Raw genomic sequence first — 20979 nt, 5'->3', positions numbered from 1 at the left:
CTTGGCGAACGATAAAGAGCAGAAAGCAAACAGCATGTGGGGAGCCAAGTGAAGAAGCAAAGGGTTTATCATACAGAGCCTCAGAAGTCCCCAAAGTCTCAGAAGTTGAGGTTCCAGAAATCTCTGAAGTATGATAGATGCTGGGAAGATAAGAAGGATTGAAAGTCACCATAGAGATACTTGAATTTATGTGCCTTACTCTATCCTTTTCAGAGAAGCATGTGTTTAGCTCAAACTTAGAACCCTCTGGGAGTTCTAACTACATTCAAGTGTCTCTGATCTGAATGACCATGTTCCCAAGCACGGGGCTTTGTCCACGGTCCTTCAGTGGCCATGAAATCAAAGGCTTAAGTCATCAAAGATTAGCAAGGGCTCTAGCACTTGCTTACCTCTCTAGAGTCACAGTGTTGCTTTAGTTTAGCCCCTAAAGTTTGTGTATGTTCCTGGCAGCTCAGCCATTCATTTTTTAAAGTGTGTGGTGCAGGGTATGTGTATATGCATTCCAACATCTTATTTGGTGTATTTAATGGGACTATTTTTCCTATTAATAGATAAATATCTGGAACTATGGTCATTGACTATGTAAGCCACTCTAGTAAGATTTACTGTTGCACACACCTGCACACCACCCAGCTGATACAGGCTCCAAAGCCTCTTCTCTTTCCCAGAACCTGCTGCCTCTCAGACTCCCAATTAAAGCTGTCAAACAGAGAAGCAGAGCATAGCTGCAAGTACACATTTCCCTCCTTTGATGTTTCTTGTACACCTCTCTCTGAAGAATCATGAAGGTGGAAATCTCCAGAACAGGTCCTGATGGATTGCAATGTCACAGAAGCAGCCAACTTCCTCAGACATGAGTCATAGTTTTCCTGGCTTGGTGGGCTAATCAATAGAAACTTTCCTTCTGAAGCCTGTGGATGGAATCACCTAAGATGGCAGAATGGCCTAGGACAGTTGGAGCCCAGAACAAAGCAGGAATTGCACTGGACTTATTTGGTTTATTTCTTCCCTTTTCTTTTTTTGCATTTGGAACTTCAGCTTATTGTGGTAGAGGTAATAAACATGCATGTGCGCACGCTAAGTTGCTTCCACAGTGTCCAACTCTGCGACATCTTGGACTGTAGCCCTGCCAGGCTCCTCTGTCCATGGAATTCTCCAGGCAAGAATAATGGAGTGGGTAGCCACTGCCTTCTCCAGGGGATCTTCCTCACCTAGGGATTGAACCTAGGTCTCCTGCCTTGCAGGCAGGTTCTTTACCATCTGAGCCCCTAGGGAAGCCCATGGTGATAAACATACTAACAGTATTAAACAGGGGGAGGGGATCATATACATACTCCCAGTCCTACTGCAAATCTTTTCATTTGTGAGTTTTGAGTTCATTTACCGGAGAAGGCAATGGCAACCCACTCCAGTACTCTTGCCTGGAGAAGCCAATGGACAGAGGAGCCTAGTAGGCTGCAGTCCATGGGGTCGCTAGGAGTTGGACACAACTGAGTGACTTCACTTTCACTTTTCACTTTTACGCACTGGAGAAGGAAACAGCAACCCACTCCAGTGTTCTTGCCTGGAGAATCCCAGGGATGGCGGAGCCTGGTGGGCTGCTGTCTCTGGGGTCGCACAGAGTCGGATATGACTGAAGTGACTTAGCAGCAGCAGAGTCCATGTACTCATGTATTCTTACTTTTCAATATAAATTCATTTTGTCTTTTATTGTTACCACAACAAACCATATATGTTTTTCCATGTACAGTCTCCATAATTTTCACTTTAACATTATTTTAACAAATAACTACCATGTGATAGGCACTAATATGAAAGATACAAACTGAATAATATTCCATCAAGTACATGCATCACAGTTTATTTGACCATTCTACTAAGGATGAACATTTCCATTTTTTCCTTTTATGGATAGAACATGCAGCCTTGATCATCTTAGTAAGTATAGCTTTGGCCTCTGATAATTTCCAATTTTGAGTAATGAGATTACAGAATCAAAGTGTAGGGATATCTTAAGGCTCTTAATTTATCGTATCATAAATATTTTCAATGTGGACCTTTACCAGAGTTACACTGTGTATCCTTCAGTATCTTCTGAATTAAAATCTCAAATGGGTTTCTTAGGTTAGCAGAGCCCAAGTTACATGTCCTTGCTCTAGGAGCAAGGAAGGTCAGGGAAGAGAGCATTTCTAGTCTCTACCTTGGGACATTGAGATATAAGAGGAAAATTGCCCAACAGAGATACGTGTTTAAAGTGAACTAGCAGTCAAAACTCACAGTCTATTTTCATATGAGTGAATTCACTGGGCCAGTTCTTCCAGCTGACCCTACAGTGGCTTCATCCTTTATCTCTCAACTGAAACTATTCTTGCAAAGGTCTTATGTGACCTTATTTCCACCAAATCTACTGGCTGATCATTTGTTCTCTCTTCCCAAGTCTTGTTGCTTCACAAATTCCTCCTCCTCTTTAAAACTTAATGCTTTGGTTTCCACAACATTATACTCCACTGGTTCTCTCTTCCTCTGCATCAGACAGCTCCTTTTTTGGTCTTACTTCTGGTCTCCCTCCACTGATTCCCAAGTATTAGTATTGCCCAGGGATTCACACATAAGCATTTTTCTTCCCAATTGAAGATGATGCTCTCAAACAGTATCAACCTCCCTCACAAATTTAACTATTACCCTGTATCAGCTAGTTTCTGGATAGGAAAGAGATCCTTTATATATGTCAGTATAAAGGGCTTCAATATAGAGAACAAACCTTGAAAGAGCTAAGGGTGGTGAAGTTCAGAGAAGTCACCACATACATATGTTCCCCTATGATCAATTGGGGAGAAGGCAGTGGCACCCCACTCCAGTACTCTTGCCTGGAAAATCCCATGGACAGAGGAGCCTGGTAGGCTGCAGTCCATGGGGTCGCTGAGGGTCAGACACGACTGAGTGACTTCACTTTTACTTTTCACTTTCATGCACTGGATAAGGAAATGGCAACCCACTCCAGTGTTCTTGCCTGGAGAATCCCAGGGACGGGGGAGCCTGGTGGGCTGCCGTCTATGGGGTCGCACAGAGTCGGACACGACTGAAGCGACTTAGCAGCAGTAGCAATGGTCATTTGGATTCTCTTGACCTGAATGGGTAGTTCTCAAGACTTCCCCTGATGACTCCTTTGAGCCTCACAGCTGTCCCTGCACTTACCTGTCATTGGCTTCAGAAAATAATACGACCTCCAGGGAGTCTGTCTCGTATCTACATTACATTCTCCAGAGCAAGAATGAGTACTGGTCACAGAATCCCCAGAAAAGTGAAGAGTCACTGTGATTAGATGCTTTTAAGTACTATGTTCACCTGCAAACCAATCCCTAGCCCTGTAGGTGATACGGGACTTAGTCTGTGCTCATCAGCACAGTCCATCCGTCTGCACCCAGTGTGAGCGCTTTAGCCCAAACCACGTCCTCTACCCCCAGGGCGCCACAGGTGGACTCAGTTTCCTCATAACCCCATAGGTCCCAGGAAATCAAAGCCTCTTGGAAGGTGGGCAGAAGGAAACGAAGGACCCTCAGGTGTCCACTATCCAACCCTTCTTCCACTGCTTCCATTTTCTCCTGCAAAACCATAGAAGTCTCATTACAACCAGTAACTCTTTCTCTAATCCATTTTCCTCCTTACAACCCAAGTCATATATATAAAACATGTAAATCTGACCACATCACTCCAGATTGAAAACCTTCAAAGTCTCCCCTTCACTGAATCCTAGGTAAAGTCTCTGTTATCTGATCCCATAGCTCATCTCTCACTAATCCTGATCTTACACTTTATGCTCCATAAGCATCCAGTCACAACATACCTGGCACAGTGCCCGACATGAAATACGTGCTCCACCAATGCTTACGAAGTAAATGAATGAGGAAACAAGATGAAAAGGAGATAAGTTACTTACATTCTAAAGTAAAACTAAAGTGAAGGTAGACTTCTGGTTCTTTTTTCTTTCACGTTCCTCGCATTCTGTGTGGGGCTCAGTGCACAGTGGGTGTTCAAAGCTGCTTGTTAGCTAGCGAAATTAACACATTCATTTTAATACCCAGAAAGAACCCCACTGAATTTTGATTCCTGGCAATTTCAAAAGATTTTCTGGGTGTTATAATTATTGGCCCATTGTTGGATAAAAAGTGGGTAAAAGAATTCATTAGCTCATTAAAATACAATGAAAGGAACATAATTAAAACATTTAGGCAATTTCTGAATCACAGAAAAAGAATAATCAGAGGCACAAAACAAACCCTCAGACAGTCAGTTGACTGCGGCAGGCCCACAGTTCCTGCTTTCTCCAAACGCTGTCAACTGGTGAGTTCAATACCCTCTTTCCTACCACTTCATCAAAAGAGAATGTGCTTTAATGAGTTTTATTCTTAGCCCAGAGACTGGAAGTAGCGGCAGCATAAACCTCGGCAGGGAAGCCCTCTGAAAACCTGAGGCAGGGAAACTGGCATTTTCCATTCCTGTCCTTGCTTTTAGGAGTTTGTTTTTGGCCCAAATGGACCTGCTACTGTGCTCAAGTGTTTACACACATCCCATCTAATGCCCCAAATGAGCCTTATATAACTAGCTTTCTTCTAACAATGACATTAAGGTTGAATAATATCCTCCAAGTCACACAGCCAGCTGCTAGAGTCAGAATGCAAATAAATCGTTCCCAACCAGACTTCCAAAAGCCCCTGCTTTTCTTTTTTTTTTTACCTTTATTTTTATTTATTTTTTTAAATTTAAATTTATTTATTTTAACTGGAGGCTAATTACTTTACAATATTGTATTGGTTTTGCCATACGTCAACATGAATTTACCACGGTTGTACACGTGCTCCCCATCCTGAACCCCCCCTCCCACCTCCCTCCCCGTACCATCCCTCTGGGTCATCCCAGTGCACCAGCCCCAAGCATCCTGTATCCTGCATCGAACCTGGACTGGCGATTCATTTCTTGTATGATATTATACATGTTTCAATGCCATTCTCCCAAATCATCCCACCCTCTCCCTCTCCCACAGAGTCCAAAAGACTGTGCTATATATCTGTCTCTTTTGCTGTCTCGCATACAGGGTTATCACTACCATCTTTCTAAATTCCATATATATATGCGTTAGCATACTGTATTGGTGTTTCTCTTTCTGGCTTACTTCACTCTGTATAATCGGCTCAAGAGTCCCTGCTTTTCATCACTATGTAAACTGAATGGTCAGAGGATTCTGGCCAGGACTCAGCCTGCCCCACCTACCCATGTACCATCAGATGGAGCAGCAAGCTCTCCACGTGTTCGATGGGTGGCTGATGTCCTTTCCTGCCATCTTCCCCTCCCTGCTCCTACAAACTTTTACCATCACCACTCTTGCTGTTCCTTCATTCCTTTGCCTTCATTCCTTTGCTCCCTCACAGGTCACCTCCCTGCCCACCAGTTACCATCACCAAAGGTGCTTGCATTCTTCCCAGTAACATGAAATCTCTGCATAGCAACACGTGGAGATGCTAACAGCACAGGATTGTACGCCTCTGGTAGAAATATCCAAGGGCGAGATATCAGAGAGCGTTTGGTCTGGGACCAGAAAATGGGAACAAGTCCAATGTCTACTTTGAAAAACATTTTTTGAGGACATCTCATATTAGACACTGTGCCAGATGCTTTCATATTTACTCTGTAGTATAATTCCATTAGGATGCCATATTATCTTATCTGGATTATTTACTATCGCATCCTCTCTAGGGCCATAAACTGGAATTGCGACAGCCAGGAGAAATTTCACAAAAGAGTCAGTCAAATCAATTTTGTAAACCAGGCATTGCTTATAAGTGAATGTTAATAACATGCTTTATCTCATTTAGGTTAATTATTCCTAAAGAAAAACTAAGTTCTTGTTCATGGGAGTATCTATCACGTTTTTAAAATGTAATGCTAATGCTATGCTAAGTCGCTTCAGTCATGTCCGATTCTGTGCGACCCCATAGACGGCAGCCCACCAGGCTCCGCCATCCCTGGGATTCTCCAGGCAAGAATACTGGAGTGGGTTGCCATTTCCTTCTCCACTGCATGAAAGAGAAAAGTAAAAGTGAAGTCGCTCAGTCGTATCCAACTCTTAGTGACCCCATGGACTGCAGCCTACCAGGCTCCTCTGTCCATGGATTTTCCAGGCAAGAGTACTGGAGTAGGGTGCCATTGCCTTCTCTGTTTAAAATGTAAACTCTTTTTAAAATATTATGGAAAAATTAAATGTCCTCTGCTTCTGATGCCTAAATATAATTCTGCTTCTCAAGACATATAAAAGTGACTGGTGCATGACAAAGATGACATTATCTCCTTGGCTTGACTATAGGTTTGTTTCCTGACTATAGACCCTTAACCTCCCTTTTCTTAATGCATTTACTTTAGAAAACTTGCAACTGTCAATTCTCTTTCTGACTTGTTGAGATGTAAATCTTCTCCCAATCTTTGCTAATTTTTGCAACTCAAGGATGTCTTTCTCAAAAACCCGATAGCCATTCCTTTAAAATGTAATCTTTGAAAGATATAGCACTCCTGTCTCCCATTCTCTGTGGGGTGGTAGGAGCCTGTGTTAGTCTGGGTTCTCCAGAAAAGGAGGACACGACCCAGTCCATAGGACATGTAGACACATCTTTGACACTCTCCTCTTTGACCCAGTCCCAAAGCCTCGACACTGAAGAGTGGGTAGAAACCAAGAGTGGAATCTGAAAACATGTTCAATCAATCATCAAAAAGGCCCAAGACAGAATGGCAGCTGTCTGAATTCCTGCCCAAAGTCTTACAGAAAAAAAATATGTCTGAAGAAACATCAGGGCTAATATCATAGCTGTTCAGCAAAGACAGAAATGCAGAGAGGGCAGAAAGAAAAATCTATCAAGATGAAAAGTGAGCAAGACTTTATTCTTCCAGAAAAAATGAATAAATGCAGACTGACCAAGAGAACCAGCCATCCATGGAGGGATCACTCTGCACCTTCAACTCCACAGCCCCTTGGACTCTTGCTTCTCAACCTGGGACCCCTCCCATAGTACACAACACCCACTGTACTGCCAACTCCTCCTCTCCAAAAAGGCAGGAAAGGAGAAAGGAGGTGGGAGGGGTGATAAAACTCAAAACCATTATGACAGTTCTGTGCATAAGCCTAAATTTTCTTTTCACCACTTTCTGTTATGACAACAAAAATGAATGCTTAGGAGAAAGGGTTTTTTTTTCTCTTTCCTAGTACCTTAAGGATCTCCTACTTGGTGGAGTCTAGGAATGACCTATATTACCCATCACTTGTAAGTTTCTTAGCAAGACACACCTCTGGCCTAATTGTATCTTCATGATAGGAGCATGTCAGTTTCTCCAGGAATCATCAGATTGTTCGGCATCCCAGGCCCTGGACCTTACCCTCCCTATTCTGGTGGCCTAGCATCGTGAAAAGATTTACCAGATTTTTTTTTTTTTTTTTTAAACTAAGGGTATGGTAGCGCAATGGTAAAGAATCCACCTGCCAATGTAAAAGAAGCGAGAGATGCACGTTAGATCCCTGGATTGGGAAGATCCCCTGGAGAAGGAAATGGCAACCCACTCCAGTATTCTTGCCTGGAAAACTCCATGGACAAAGGTGCCTGGCAGGCTACAGTCCATGGGAACGCAGAGCTGAAAAACAACTGAGCACACATATGCATGTAATTTTAAAAATTCAAACATTCCCCCAACCCTCCAAGCTCTCCTTCCCAGAAATAACCACTGTTCCTTGTATATCTGTGCAGAGAAATTTTATACTTGAAAGCACTTAATAGTCAATACAAACAATTGCATATTACATACTACAAAAATTAATGCACACTAAGTCACTTCAGTTGTGTCCAACTCTGCAACACTATGGACTGTAGTCCCCCCAGGTTACTCTGTCCAATGGGTCCTCCAGGTGAGAATACTGGAGTGGGTTGCCGTGCTCTCCTCCAGGAGATCTTCATGAGCCAGGGATCAAAACTGTGTCTCTTATTTCTTCTGCATTGGCAGGTGGGTTCTTTACCACTAGTACCACTTGGCCTGGCTACTCACTCCAGTCTTCTTGCCTGGAGAATTCCATGGACGGAGGAACCTGGCAGGTTACAGTCCATGGGATCACAAAAAGTTGGACATGACTGAGCAACTTTCACTTTCATAAAAATGAATAGAAAACCTCAATTAAAATAGAGTCAGGAGGTCAGAAAGAAAGCTTTCATTCCCTATTATAATAGGAGAATCCAAAAGAAAGAAGACAGACTTCCTCTTCTTGCCCAGGGAGAGCTCAGCCAATGAGGGACTGTTATAATTTAGCCAGTGAAAAGTCACTAGACCAGACTCTCAGTTCCTCCACTGGACCCTCTGTTTACTCAACCCTTTCCCACTTCCTTTTCCCCAGTTTAAAAGAGTTCTCTCCTTGCTGTGTGGGGACTGACGCATAACTTCCCATGGCTGCAGATTCCAAGTAGCAATTCTTTGCTGATCTTCAATAAGCCTATTTTTGCTTGAGAAGTAACTGGCAGACTGTTTCAGGTCAACAATACAGTGATACAGCAATATGTGCCCATAGCCAGTGGATATATGTAGACACATATAACCATCTGTTTCAGAGTTGCTATAATCTGTTTCACTATTATGAGTAGATCTCACCAGAGTGAATTACATTAAAGTTACAAGCTATGAATCAACCTGGTATTTTCAAAGTGCAAGACAAATATGTTATCATTTGTTGTTTTTATTAATAGAATTAAATTTTTATTTTGGTTTCCATAAAGAATTCTATACAAAAATGAATGGGCTTCAACTTCCAGCACTTATGTTAGTTTCCACAGTCATAATTCTTCTAGCTGTTTATCACAACGTTCCCAATACAAGCCACATGGCTGAATCAAGCAGTTTACAAAAAAAATAGCATTTTTACTGTGTGTAGTAAGCAAAGAAAAATGTGGTACCAACTTTCTGTGTTCACCATAACTGCTCCCCTGCCCCAGAAAAGAGTGTTTGTAGAGAAAGGACATTCTCTTCCTTAGAATATACATGGCTGGTAACAAATGCTTCTCTCATGACTCTTCCTAAAATGTGACTCAGTTTACCCCTCCCCCAACAAGATCCCTGCTTGAGAAAGAGAATCAGAAATTGGATCAAGTCTCGGAACAAGCGGACAGGATATCTGAGTTCAACAGGGTCCCTTCTCCCATGGAGGTTAGCTCCAAAGCCCATGCACAAGGTAAAAAGTGCATATAGCCAAATTATCCTTGAAAATCCCTTGGAAAGGCACTACCATATTGATCTCCAGTTGAAGACTTTGGTTTGTTTAAGGAAGCCATTTTTGTGAGGAACACAAATCACCAACCACTAAAATCATGCTTGACACACAGCACGCTCATGCTAAAAAAGGCACTTGGGAAAAGAGAGGAAAGCAGATTAGCATTCTTTCCCATGAGTGAGGGAGTGGGCTGACCCTCACTCCCATCCATTCCTTCTCCCAGGCTTAGACTCACTCAGAGTAATGGGCCACAGAATCACTGGCACTATAAAATTATGTTTCTCCTGAATTCCATTTCTACCGTCCTTCATATTGCTTGCTGAGTTTGGTTGAATGACTTAGGATTACCAGCATAAAAGATGCAACTGCATTCCATAAAAACTAACAGCCCCAGACTTGTCAATACAGCTCAGAAATTTTATAGTGCACACTCTGAATGCTGCATTATTGCCTAAAGACCTCAAGTCTCCCTCTGCTAAGATTATAAGAGACAAGTACCTACTTCTCATTGGTTTTCACTGTCCCACTGATTAAAGGGGAGGCCTAATTACTATTAGTTGAAGAGCTGTCTCTTCCTTCATGAGAAACTCACTAATTCTAAGAACCAACATTTTATGACCAGGTCATGTTAACCAGTACAGTTATTTCTACTTTATTGTACATTTCTAATTAAAATAAATTCAGTACATGTTTTACTTTGTTCCCAGGACAAAATCATATTTGAATAATATTTTGAAGGTCAACTGCTTTTACTTCTTATCCTAACATGAGGTAGTCACACGTAGAACCTTAAGAAATCTCCTATACAGTCACAAAAGAGATTTTGTGGTCATGGGAATGCTCTATCAAAAGAAAATATTTGCAAAGTACGCTCTATTCTCTGCTAGACTTGATGACTATCAATAAAGTTCATTTAGCCTAACAATTTAAATAGAAAATCCAGTACAAACTCTGCTTTGTGCCAGCATTTCCTCAAATTTGTTCTTTGGAACATTATGTCTATGGAATTTTAAGTAGCAGAACAAGCAACTTTGGGAAACACTTGCTTATGAAGAGTTTCATTTCCTGAAGGACTTATCAGAGCCTTTAACGTGCTAACATTCATAGTTCGACTCCCAAGAGGAGGATCTAACATACTCTGCTTCCCAAACATATACGGTCACAGAACTCTTTTCATAGACCATTTCATAGGACTAAGCATGCAGTGGAGCACACTTTGGGAAATACTTCTCTATCGAATATACTGATAATAAATGAGGATAAGGATGGTCCAAAGACAACAGAATTGTTCAGAAATAGCAATAACTACTATCTTTCCCAAGTCCATTTACAAAATTGGGCCCTGGCCTATAGAGTCTGTATGAGAGAGCAGTAAATGTCTGTGGGAAGTCGAGATTCACATCAAACAGGGCTAGTTAATAAAGAGGGCTTGCCAGGGGAGAGATAGCAGAAACCAAAGTTCAAAATCCAAAACCAGTTCTGGGAAAAGAATAGCACAGAAACAAGATTAGAGGTAGAATGGAACTGCAAATAGGAAAATAAAAGACAAAATATAATACAAAGAGAAGAGGAGCAGCTCTGGAATTCCACATATTCTCTGAGCACTGACCAGGCACTCCTTACGGAGTTCAGTTCAGTTCAGTCACTCAGTCGTGTCCAACTCTTTGCGACCCCATAAATCACAGCACACCAGGCCTCCCTGTCCATCACCAGCTCCCGGAATTCACTCAAACTCCTGTCCATCGAGTCAGTGATGCCATCCAGCCATCTCATCCTCTGTCGTCCCCTTCTCCTCCTGCCCCCAATCCCTCCCAGCATCAGAGTCTTTTCCAATGAGTCAACTCTTCGCATGAGGTGGCCAAAGTACTGCAGTCTCAGCTTTAGCATCATTCCTTCCAAAGAACACCCAGGACTGATCTCCTATAGAATGGACTGGCTGGATCTCCTTGCAGTCCATGGGACTCTCAAGAGTCTTCTCCAACACCACAGTTCAAAAGCATCAATTCTTCGGCACTCAGCTTTCTTCACAGTCCAACTCTCACATCCATACATGACTACTGGAAAACCTTACAGAGTAGATCTACATATTTTACTAGGCTAGGGACCCTCTGGAGAAGGAAATGGCAACCCACTCCAGTGTTCTTGCCTGGAAAATCCCAGAGACAGCGGGGCCTGGTAGGCTGCGGTCTATGGGGTCGCACAGAGTCGGACATGACGGAAGCGACTTAGCAGCAGGAACCCTTTATCTAGGTCTGTGCTGTTCTTCATAGAGTTTAGACTCCTCCCAATTTCTTTATGGCCCTGACTGGCTGACCACAGTTTGGACCATTGATAGATCTTCCTAAAATCTTATCTTGTCCAAGTCATTGACTAATCCAATTTTACAGCTGACTGTGTATGTGTATACAGTCATATACACATATCTATATGTGTGTATATATATTTATATGCTGCTGCTGCTGCTAAGTTGCTTCAGTCGTGTCCAACTCTGTGTGACCCCAGAGATGGCAGCCCACCAGGCTCCCCCGTCCCTGGGATTCTCCAGGCAAGAACACTGGAGTGGGTTGCCATTTCCTTCTCCAATGCAGGAAAGTGAAAAGTGAAAGTGAAGTCGCTCAGTCGTGTCCAACTCTTAGCGACCCCATGGACTGCAGCCCACCAGGCTCCTCTGTCCTTGGGATTTTCCAGGCAGGAGTACTGGAGTAGGGTGCCATTGCCTTCTCCATATTTATATGCAGATTATATTAAAAATAGATGTTGCTCTAAGACTCAGCTTGCCACTGAAAAGAAGTATAATTCCACGCTGCTTCCCAAGTCCTACTTTTCCATTTAGAACAAGGAATAAAGTCCCAGGTATGACCTCCCATAGTGATGGACCTCAAACCATTGTCAACTATCCAGCCCTGCCTTTGGCTCAGTTGAGGTTCCTGCTTACCCCTCTTCCCAAGTTTTAACACATTACCCTTCCCCCTCAAGTACTCCTATTTCCTTGAGTCAGAGCCTTGACTTTGATCCTTCAACCTCTGAGTAAGTACCATTTACCTGAAATCAGTTCAGGTAATAGTCCATTGTGGACTCACTATTGCTATGGCCTTCTCACCTAGTAGAATATATTTCATCTTGGAGGGCCATTTCACTGCATCTCTGTCTCCCACTGGGAAAGACTGAGGGCAGGAGGAGAAGTGAGTGACAGAGGATGTGATGGTTGGATGACATCACCAACTCAATGGACAAGATTTTGAACAAACTCTGGGAGACAGTGAAGAACAGGGAAACCTGGCATGCTGCAGTCCATGAGGTCGCAGAGTTGAACAGTGCTTAGCAACTGAACAACAATTCCCTCCCACTAAACCAGCCTATTATACCTGTGACTTGCTCACTTGAGTGAGATTCCCTAGGGCCTAAAAGCTATCTGCTTCCTTCTTTTGCAATGTTGCTTTCCAAGAGGAATTCTCTAGCCTTCTATATCTGTTTTAATATGCTAGAGCATTTCATCAAAGTTCATTAGCATCACTTTCATGTTGGAATTCTCAGCCTTTATTCTAGAGTAATTGTGATATCATCATTCTCTGTTCAAGGTGCACACACAGGTTTCATAGCCTGCCTAACATATCTAGTATCTCCATGTCTGAGATCAAAGACTTCAGTTTCGGCATTTACGATTACCTAGCAAGGCTCTTCTGCAAGAATTGGGGCCTCAGAGTTCCATTACTGTCTGGTGGTCACTGTACCAAACTGATACTCAAAAAAAAAAAAGTCACATGTTTTGGTCTCTTCCAGATTATTAATTCTAAAAATACACAAAACCAATAATATTCCACAGCTCATTAAAAGTCTTTCATAACAGGACTCAAATCTAATATCAAGATTATATTTTTCAGTGTGGTGTTGGCACAAAGGATATACACATCAATGGAATGGAATAGAGAGCCCAGAAATAAATCCACCATCTATAGTCAATTAATCTTTAACAAAGGAGGAAAGAATATTCAATGGAGAAGAGACAGTCTCTTCAGCAAGTGGTGTTTGAAAATCTGAACTGCTGCTGCTGCTATGTCGCTTCAGTCGTGTCCGACTCTGTGTGACCCCATAGACGGCAGCCCACCAGTCTTCCTTGTCCCTGGGATTCTCCAGGCAAGAACACTGGAGTGGGTTGCCATTCCTTTTCCAATGCATGAAAGTGAAAAGTGAAAGTGAAGTCGCTCAGTCATGTCCGACTCTAGCGACCCCATGGACTACAGCCTACCAGGCTCCTTCATCCATGGGATTCTCCAGGCAAAAGTACTGGAGTGGGGTGCCATTGCCTTCTCCGAAACTCTGAACAGTTACATGTAAATCAATATAATTAGAACACACTAACACCATACCAAAAAAAAAAAAAACTCAACATGGCTTAAAGAACCTAAATATAAAACATGAAACCATAAAACTAGAAGAGAACATAGGCAAAACATTCTGACATAAATCATAGCGTTATTTTCTTAGATCAGTCTCCCAAGGCAAAAAGAAATAAAATCAAAATGAACAATGGTACATAAACTTAAAAAACAAGGGAAACCATCAACAAAATGAAAAGATAACCTATGGGAGAAAACATCATTTGCAAATGATGAGACCAATGAGGAGTTAATAGTCAAAATATTTACACAGCTCATACAAGTTAATATCAGAAATAAAAAATCCAATCAAAAAAATGAGCAGAAACCTAAGTAGATATTTCTCCAAAGAAGACATACAGATGGCCAACAAGCTCATGAAAAGATGCTCAACATCCCTAATTATTACAGAAATGCACATCAAAAGCACAATGAAGTATCCTCATACCCATTAGAATAGCTATTATTTAAAAGTCTACAAATAACCTATTGCATAGCACAAGGAACTCGGCTCAATGTTATGTGGCAGCCTGGATAGGAGGGGAGTTGGGGGGAGAATGAATACATGTATAAGTATGGCTGCCCATATGAAACTATCACAACGTTATCAACTGGCTATACTCCAAAACAGAATTAAAAGTTTAAAAAAAAGAGGCTAGAAATAATAAATGCTAGAGACAGTATATTACGCCAAAGTCTTTGACTGTGTGTATCACAACAAATTGTGGAAAATTCTTAGAGAGATGGGAATACCAGACCACCTGACCTGCCTCCTGAGATATCTGTATGCAGGTCAGGAAGCAACAGTTAGAACTGGACATGGAACAACAGACTGGTTCCAAATAGGAGAAGAAGTACATCAAGGCTGTATATTGTCACCCTGCTTATTTAACTTATATCCAGAGTACATCATGCAAAATGCCAGGCTGGATGAAGCACAAGCTGGAATCAAGACTGCTGGGAGAAATATCAATAACCTCGGATATGCAGATGACACCATCCTTATGGCAGAAAGTGAAGAAAAACTAAAGAGCCTCTTCATGAAAGTGAAAGAAGAGACTGAAAAAGTTGACTTAAAGCTCAACACTCAGAAAACTAAGATCATGGCATCCGGTCCCATCACTTCATGGCAAACAGATGGGGAAGCAATGGAAACAGTGACAGACTATATTTTTTGGGCTCCAAAATCACTGCAGATGGTGACTGCAGCCATGAAAGTAAAAGATGCTTACTCCTTGGAAGAAAAGCTATGACCAATCTAGACAGCATATTAAAAAGCAGAGACATTACTTTGCCAACAAAGGTCCATCTAGTCAAAGCTATGGTTTTTCCAATAGTCATGTAGGGATGTGAGAGTTGGACTATAAAGAAAGCTGAGCACCAAAGAATTGATGCTTTTGAACTGTGATGTTGGAGAAGACTCTTGAGAGTTCCTTGGACTGCAAGGAGATCAAACCAGTCAGTCCTGAATATTCATTGGAAGGACTGAAGCTGAAGCTTCAATACTCTAGCCACCAGATGCAAAAAACTGACTCATTTGAAAAGACCCTGATGCTGGGAATGATTGAAGGCAGGAGGAGAAGGGGATGACAGAGGGTGAGATGGTTGGATGGCATCACTGACTCTATGGACATGAGTCTGAGCAAGCTTCAGGAGGTGGTGATGGACAGGGAAGCCCTGCGTGCTACAGTCTATGGGGTCACAAAGAGTCAGACACAACTGAGCAACTGAACTGAAAGAGGGTGTGGAGAAAAGGGACCCCTCCTACACTATTGGTGGGAATGTAAATTGGTACAGTCACTCTGAAGAACAGTATGGAGGTGTGTAGGGCTGCCCCCCACAGGCCTACAAGCCCTGTGCTTGCCTGGTCAAAACTAAAGAAAGAACCCAGAATCAGCAAGAGAGACATCAATGGTTTAATTGGCAGGGGGTGGGGGTTAGGGGTGGCAGGGAAGGCTTGCATATCTGAATAAGGACCTGGAGCAACAGCCCACCATGTGCAGTGGATACCTGGCAGGGCATGGTGGCAATCTTCAGTCCTGGGGGTAAGGGGAGCTTACCAGTTATAGGGGAATTGATGTCAGGTGGGCTCGTTATTATCAGGGAAACAGCAGGGGCACGCCCCTCACAGCCCCTTTGATAAGAACAATTACTAGCTGGGGCCTGTGGTAAGTACATAGGAAGGTCAGACATGTGTATAGTGTACAGGTGAAACAGGCACTGGTCAGGCGGGGAGTGTACAGAGCAAGGGAACGGCCACCTTGAGCAGCCTGACCATACACTCCACTCCTACAGACCCTGCCCAACCATTACAACCTTGGTCCCCCCACCTCTCACCTTCCACGTAGCCCTTCAGGTTTGCTAGGGGCACTGAAACCAGATACCACAATACAGACAGTAGGGGCCAGAGTATCAAGATTAAGATACCTAGTATGCTCAGAACAGTCATTGGCCAGGATATGGGCAAATTTTGGAGCCAAAGCACTTACCTGATCAATAGAAAGGGAGTCAATAGCAGCAGTGCCCTGTGCAGTTCTAAGGAAGGAAAGGCCACCCCTGGTTTTCACAAACCCAGGGTCATCCCCATGGGGAGGGGAAGACCTGACTTTTAAAAGAAACAGTCTGACGGTCTGGCCAGAAGTCAGCGGTCACAGTACATATCTGTCACTTCATGTTATGCTGAGTGCTGTGAAAGGTGGACCCATTAAGTCTTTCCAAACAAAAGCAATTAACCCCACTAGATGGACTATATGTCCAGAAGTCCAGCCTATTCCTCTCCGTATAGCATAGCCTGGGTGGGGGCGGGGGGCAGGGCTCCTGGGCTGTTGGTCATTCAGTAATGTTTATTGACAGGAGTCCTTCTGATGTATCAGCATGTGGGACCGGAAGATGATGAGCCTTTCCCCTCATTGTCAGTAACCCCCACATAATCACATTAGGCAGGTCAATTTTTCATGGAATCCAGAGGAGGACAACAATGCCATTTCACTGTAGACCCAGAAATTTGACTCATTTCACAGGGAGGCCAATCATGTTGCTCAGTCCTCAAATAGATTTCCTCCCTCAGACTTGGGATGAAACGTAAAACATCCAACAGGTACAACAGAGGGGAGATCATGACAATTAAGCAAAATACAAGCAGTAACCTCATTCTGAGATAATGTCCTGGTCTGCAAACAGTTCAGAAAACAAGCTTTCAATAATACAAGAACGTGCCGAAAATCATGTACACGATGACCACCTAGTTTTACTTCCAATGTCTGCACCAGAGCTACTCCATTTTGACTTTCAAATACATTCACATCCTCAAAGGCCAAAGAAGATATACAAGCCACGTCCAAAAAGATCACAGGAGGTTAAAGTTCCAGAGAGCACAGGTAGGTTATTTATATCTCAAAGGGACAAGAGAAATACCAGTTCCTTCTAGAAAGCTAGCTTAACCTATGACAAGACTCACTACAATAGCAGAGTCATTAGAGACCATTGTTCTCCAGATCTCTTGGCAGCCCCCAGTTAGCAAGGACAGCCACCCTGGAGCCCCACATACTAGCAGAGAGCCACCCCGGGATTTCCCCTAACTTTTGGCTTCACCTATGGAACTTTGGGGCCCCACGTGTTAGTGGATGACCCCCACAACTTTCCACTCCCTATGCTGTATTTCCCGCCACATCCACACTCACGAGGGTTTCCTCCATCTCCTGGCTGCTCCAACAACAGTTGGGCTGCACCCTGTAGGCCTGTGCTTGCCCATCAGAAAGAGCCCAGAGTCAGCCACAGACACCAGTGATTTAATAGAGGGGGAACTTAACTTCTGAAGCAAGGTCCTGGAATGATACCCGACTGTGTGCAGCAGACAGCAGGATCTGGCAGCTGTCCTCATTCCTGCGGGGCAGGGGAGATAACCAGTTAGTGAGGAATTGAGGGCAGGCAGGCTCAATAGTTACCAGGGAAACCAGCAGAGGGGCACGCCCCTCACTGTCTCTTTGATAAGAACAATCACCAGCTGGGGCCTGGGGCAAGCACAAAGGAAGGTCAGTTGTGTGCATAGGGTACAGGTGAAGCAGGCACTGGACAGGCAGGGGATGCACAGAGAACAAGAGAACAGCCATCTTGAGTGTCCTAAACATAGAGGCTTCCTTTAAAAAACTAAAAATAGAACAGCCATATGATCCAGCAATTCTACTCTTGGGTAAACATCCAGAAAAATTGAAAACACTAATTCAAAATGATACTTGCACCCCAATGTTCCCAGCAGTACTATTTACAATAAATAACCAAGACATGGAAACCCAAATGCTTATCAACAGACAACTGATTTAAGATGTGAGGTATATATATATACACACAATGGAATATTGCTCAGCCATTTAAAAAAGAATGAAATAATGCCATTTTCAGCAACATGGACCTACAGATTTTCATACTAAGCGATGTCAGACAGAGAAAGACAAATATTATATATCACTTACATGTGGAATCTAAAATGTGATGTAAACAAACTTATTTAAAAACAGAAACAGATACAGACATAGAAAACAAACTTATGGCTACCAAAGGGAAAGGGAGGGAAGAGAGGGATAAATTAGGAGTATTTGATTAACAGATAAAACTTCTTTATAAAAATAGACAAGCAACAGGATTTACTGTGCAGCACAGGGAACTATATTCAATATCTTGTAATGACCTATAATGGAAAATAATCTTAAAAAACTATATATGTATATACATAAATTTATATAACTGAATCACCTTGTTACACACTTGAAATTAACAGTACTGTAAATCAACTCTACTTCAATTTTTTTTAAAAAATTTGAAAAAGAAGACACTATTGTTTTGCTTCTTACTTTAGATGAGGTACCTGTTGGAATGCACACCACAGGCCTGAAAGCCTTGCCGTTGCTCAGTGGAGAGACTGAAGAGAGACAGAAACACCAACAGAGGCATCAACCATTTATTGGACAGGTGACTTACACGTGCAAAACAAAGGTCCTGGAGAGACAGCCCAGTGTGGACGACAAACAGCACGCAGCACCACTCTTACTGTGGGGCGGGTGGGGGGTGGGGGGAGGCTACCATTTATAGGGGGAACTGATGCCAGGTTGGCTCATCAGTTACTAGGGAAACCAGTGCTGGGGCAGGGGGCAAACGTGCAGGCAGTTACTGATTAAGCAGGATAATTAAAAAGACTGGAAAATCATGTGAGTGAAGCAGGGACTGGTCAGGCAGAGCAAGTCCAGAGTGTAGGACAACAGCCATCATGAATGGCCTGACCACACAGTACCTAAACTTTCAGGGCCTGTTTCTTGTCCTATTGAAGGGATAAAACAACTTATAAAGTTGCCAAAGGATTCAAACAGAAAAGGGATACAAAGTATCGAGGTGGCCAAAAAGTTCTATTTTCCATGTTATGGGAAAACGCAGATGAAATTTTTGGCCAGTCCAATATTTGTCACACTGACTTACTCAAGACGAACATTTATTAAGCTCTACTGTTTTTATTACTATGAAGAACACTAACTTTACATGTGTGGATTTGTGAAGGTCATGATTTGAAATAATCACTTGAATTTCAAAGAAAAGAAAAACTCATGGCAATGGAAGGCCCATGCATCTCCACTCAACAAAACCACATTTGAAAGTGATTATCTATGTCACCTGACCCACTATCCCTCTACTCCAAAGATTTTTCTGAAACAGTAACAGTGGAAGCAGAAAGTAAACCCACAAGTGAGATCTGTTTAGAAAGACACCGTGAATTGAAAAGGAAGGAAGAAAGGATTCAAGTACAGCGGCAACATTACCCAGAGATTTGCTAGGAAGCAGCAACCAAGCTGGCTTGAAGAAATCTCTGGCCAGATTAAAGGCAAAGTCAGTTAAAAATTACAAACGTGAGTCACGAGGATGATGATGCTCTCTGAACATCCCAGCCACAATGGAACAAGAGAAATAGAGCACTTAAGAGAAATTACAGAGTTGTAATGCTATGTTGGAGTAAAAACTTAGTTCCAATAAAGTCCTGTTTGTTATTTTTTTTCTAGTACCGCATGTTCCCAGAGGCAGTTAAAGGACTGCCGGCACAGCAATCAAAACTTAGGATCCATCTTCCTTTTCAAAAACCCCTTTGCTGTAGTGGTTTTACCCACCCCTTTCCACACCACACCTAAGAATAAATCTTGGAAGCGGGGGAGATGACCGGTACCCTGGCCTCACAGATTCTCAGCCTTCCACGCCCCGGGTGGAGCCAGCAGTCACTACAGACAGAACAGACTGATGGTACCGGGGCCTCAGCTTCACTGCCACCTCCGCTGATACCCGTTGAGCTTGGGCAAGAGGCGCCCATAGCTGAGACTCCCAACAGCTTCTCACAGACCTCTCCCCTCTCCTCCCACTGTTTCAATTTATGTGCTGTGTCAGGCAAACAAATTTGAAAATGAAAACAGAGCCTGGGGTCAGGGAAGAACAAATCTAGTATCTTGCACCTGGGGTCTAGATTGCCTTCTGCCACCACTGGAGCGGTGAAGGGAGTCTGCTTAAATATCAGTGTTTTTAACAGTCGCAACCAGTCTTGCATATTTTGTGTTTCCTTGCTCTGAAGCGAAATCCCTATTCACTGTCCAGTGGTAAAATGTCTGTCGTTGTTCAGTCGCTATGTTCGACTCTTTGCAACCCCATGGATTGTAGCATGCCAGGCTCCTCTGTCCTTCACAATCTCCCAGAGTTTGCTCAAATTCATGTCCGTTGAGTCAGTGATGCTATCTAACCATCCCATCCTCTGTTGCCCCCTTCTCCTCCTGCCCTCCATCTTTCCCAGCATCAGGATCTTTTCCAATGAGTTGGTTCTTTGCATCAGGTGGCCAAAATATAGGAGCTCCAGCTTCAGCATCAGTCCTTCCGATGAATATTCAGGATTGATGTCCTTTAGGCTTGACTGATTTGATTTCTTTGCTGCCCAAGGGACTCTAAAGAGTCTTCTCCGGCACCATAATTCAAAAGCACCAATTATTTGGGGCTCGGCCTTCTTTATGAACCAACTCTCACATCCATACATGACTACTGGAAAAACCACAGCTTTGACTATACAGAAATTTGTCAGCAAAGTGATGTCTCTGCTTATTAATGTATTGTCTAGTTTGTCACGGTTTTCCTTCCATGGAGCAAGCACCTTTTAATTTCATGGCTGCAGTCACCGTCCACACTGATTTTGGAGCATGAGAAAATAAAATCTGTCACTACTTCCACTTTTTCCTCTTCTATTTGCCATAAAGTGTTAGGACTGGATTCCATGATCTTAGTTTTTTGAATGTTGAGTTT

General features: G+C 42.9%; 3 long non-coding RNA genes across 3 annotated transcripts in view; 1 reads left to right on the top strand and 2 right to left on the bottom strand.

Annotated features, from left to right (window-relative positions):
• Nucleotides 1–18711, bottom strand: part of LOC129636916 (uncharacterized) — a 61483-nt gene extending 42772 nt beyond the window's left edge. Inside the window, exon 1 of the long non-coding RNA XR_008707208.1 lies at nucleotides 18640–18711. This is a non-coding gene — a long non-coding RNA (uncharacterized LOC129636916). The remainder of the gene's footprint in view (nucleotides 1–18639) is intronic.
• Nucleotides 3107–17483, bottom strand: LOC129636921 (uncharacterized). The gene is made up of 3 exons (XR_008707213.1): nucleotides 17346–17483; nucleotides 3938–4048; nucleotides 3107–3602 (listed from the first exon to the last, which is right to left on the bottom strand). It is a non-coding gene; the product is annotated as an uncharacterized LOC129636921 (long non-coding RNA).
• A 134-nt stretch (nucleotides 18712–18845) lies between the features above and the next one.
• LOC129636918 (uncharacterized) lies at nucleotides 18846–20058 on the top strand. Its single transcript, XR_008707210.1, has 2 exons — nucleotides 18846–19556; nucleotides 19707–20058. It is a non-coding gene; the product is annotated as an uncharacterized LOC129636918 (long non-coding RNA).
• Nucleotides 20059–20979: the final 921 nt, after the last annotated feature.

This window comes from Bubalus kerabau, chromosome 22 (assembly GCF_029407905.1).
Source record: "Bubalus kerabau isolate K-KA32 ecotype Philippines breed swamp buffalo chromosome 22, PCC_UOA_SB_1v2, whole genome shotgun sequence".
Classification (NCBI taxonomy): Eukaryota; Metazoa; Chordata; class Mammalia; order Artiodactyla; family Bovidae; genus Bubalus; species Bubalus kerabau.
The sequence above is the reverse complement of the archived record's forward strand: the minus strand, read 5'-3'. Positions and strand labels throughout refer to the sequence as shown.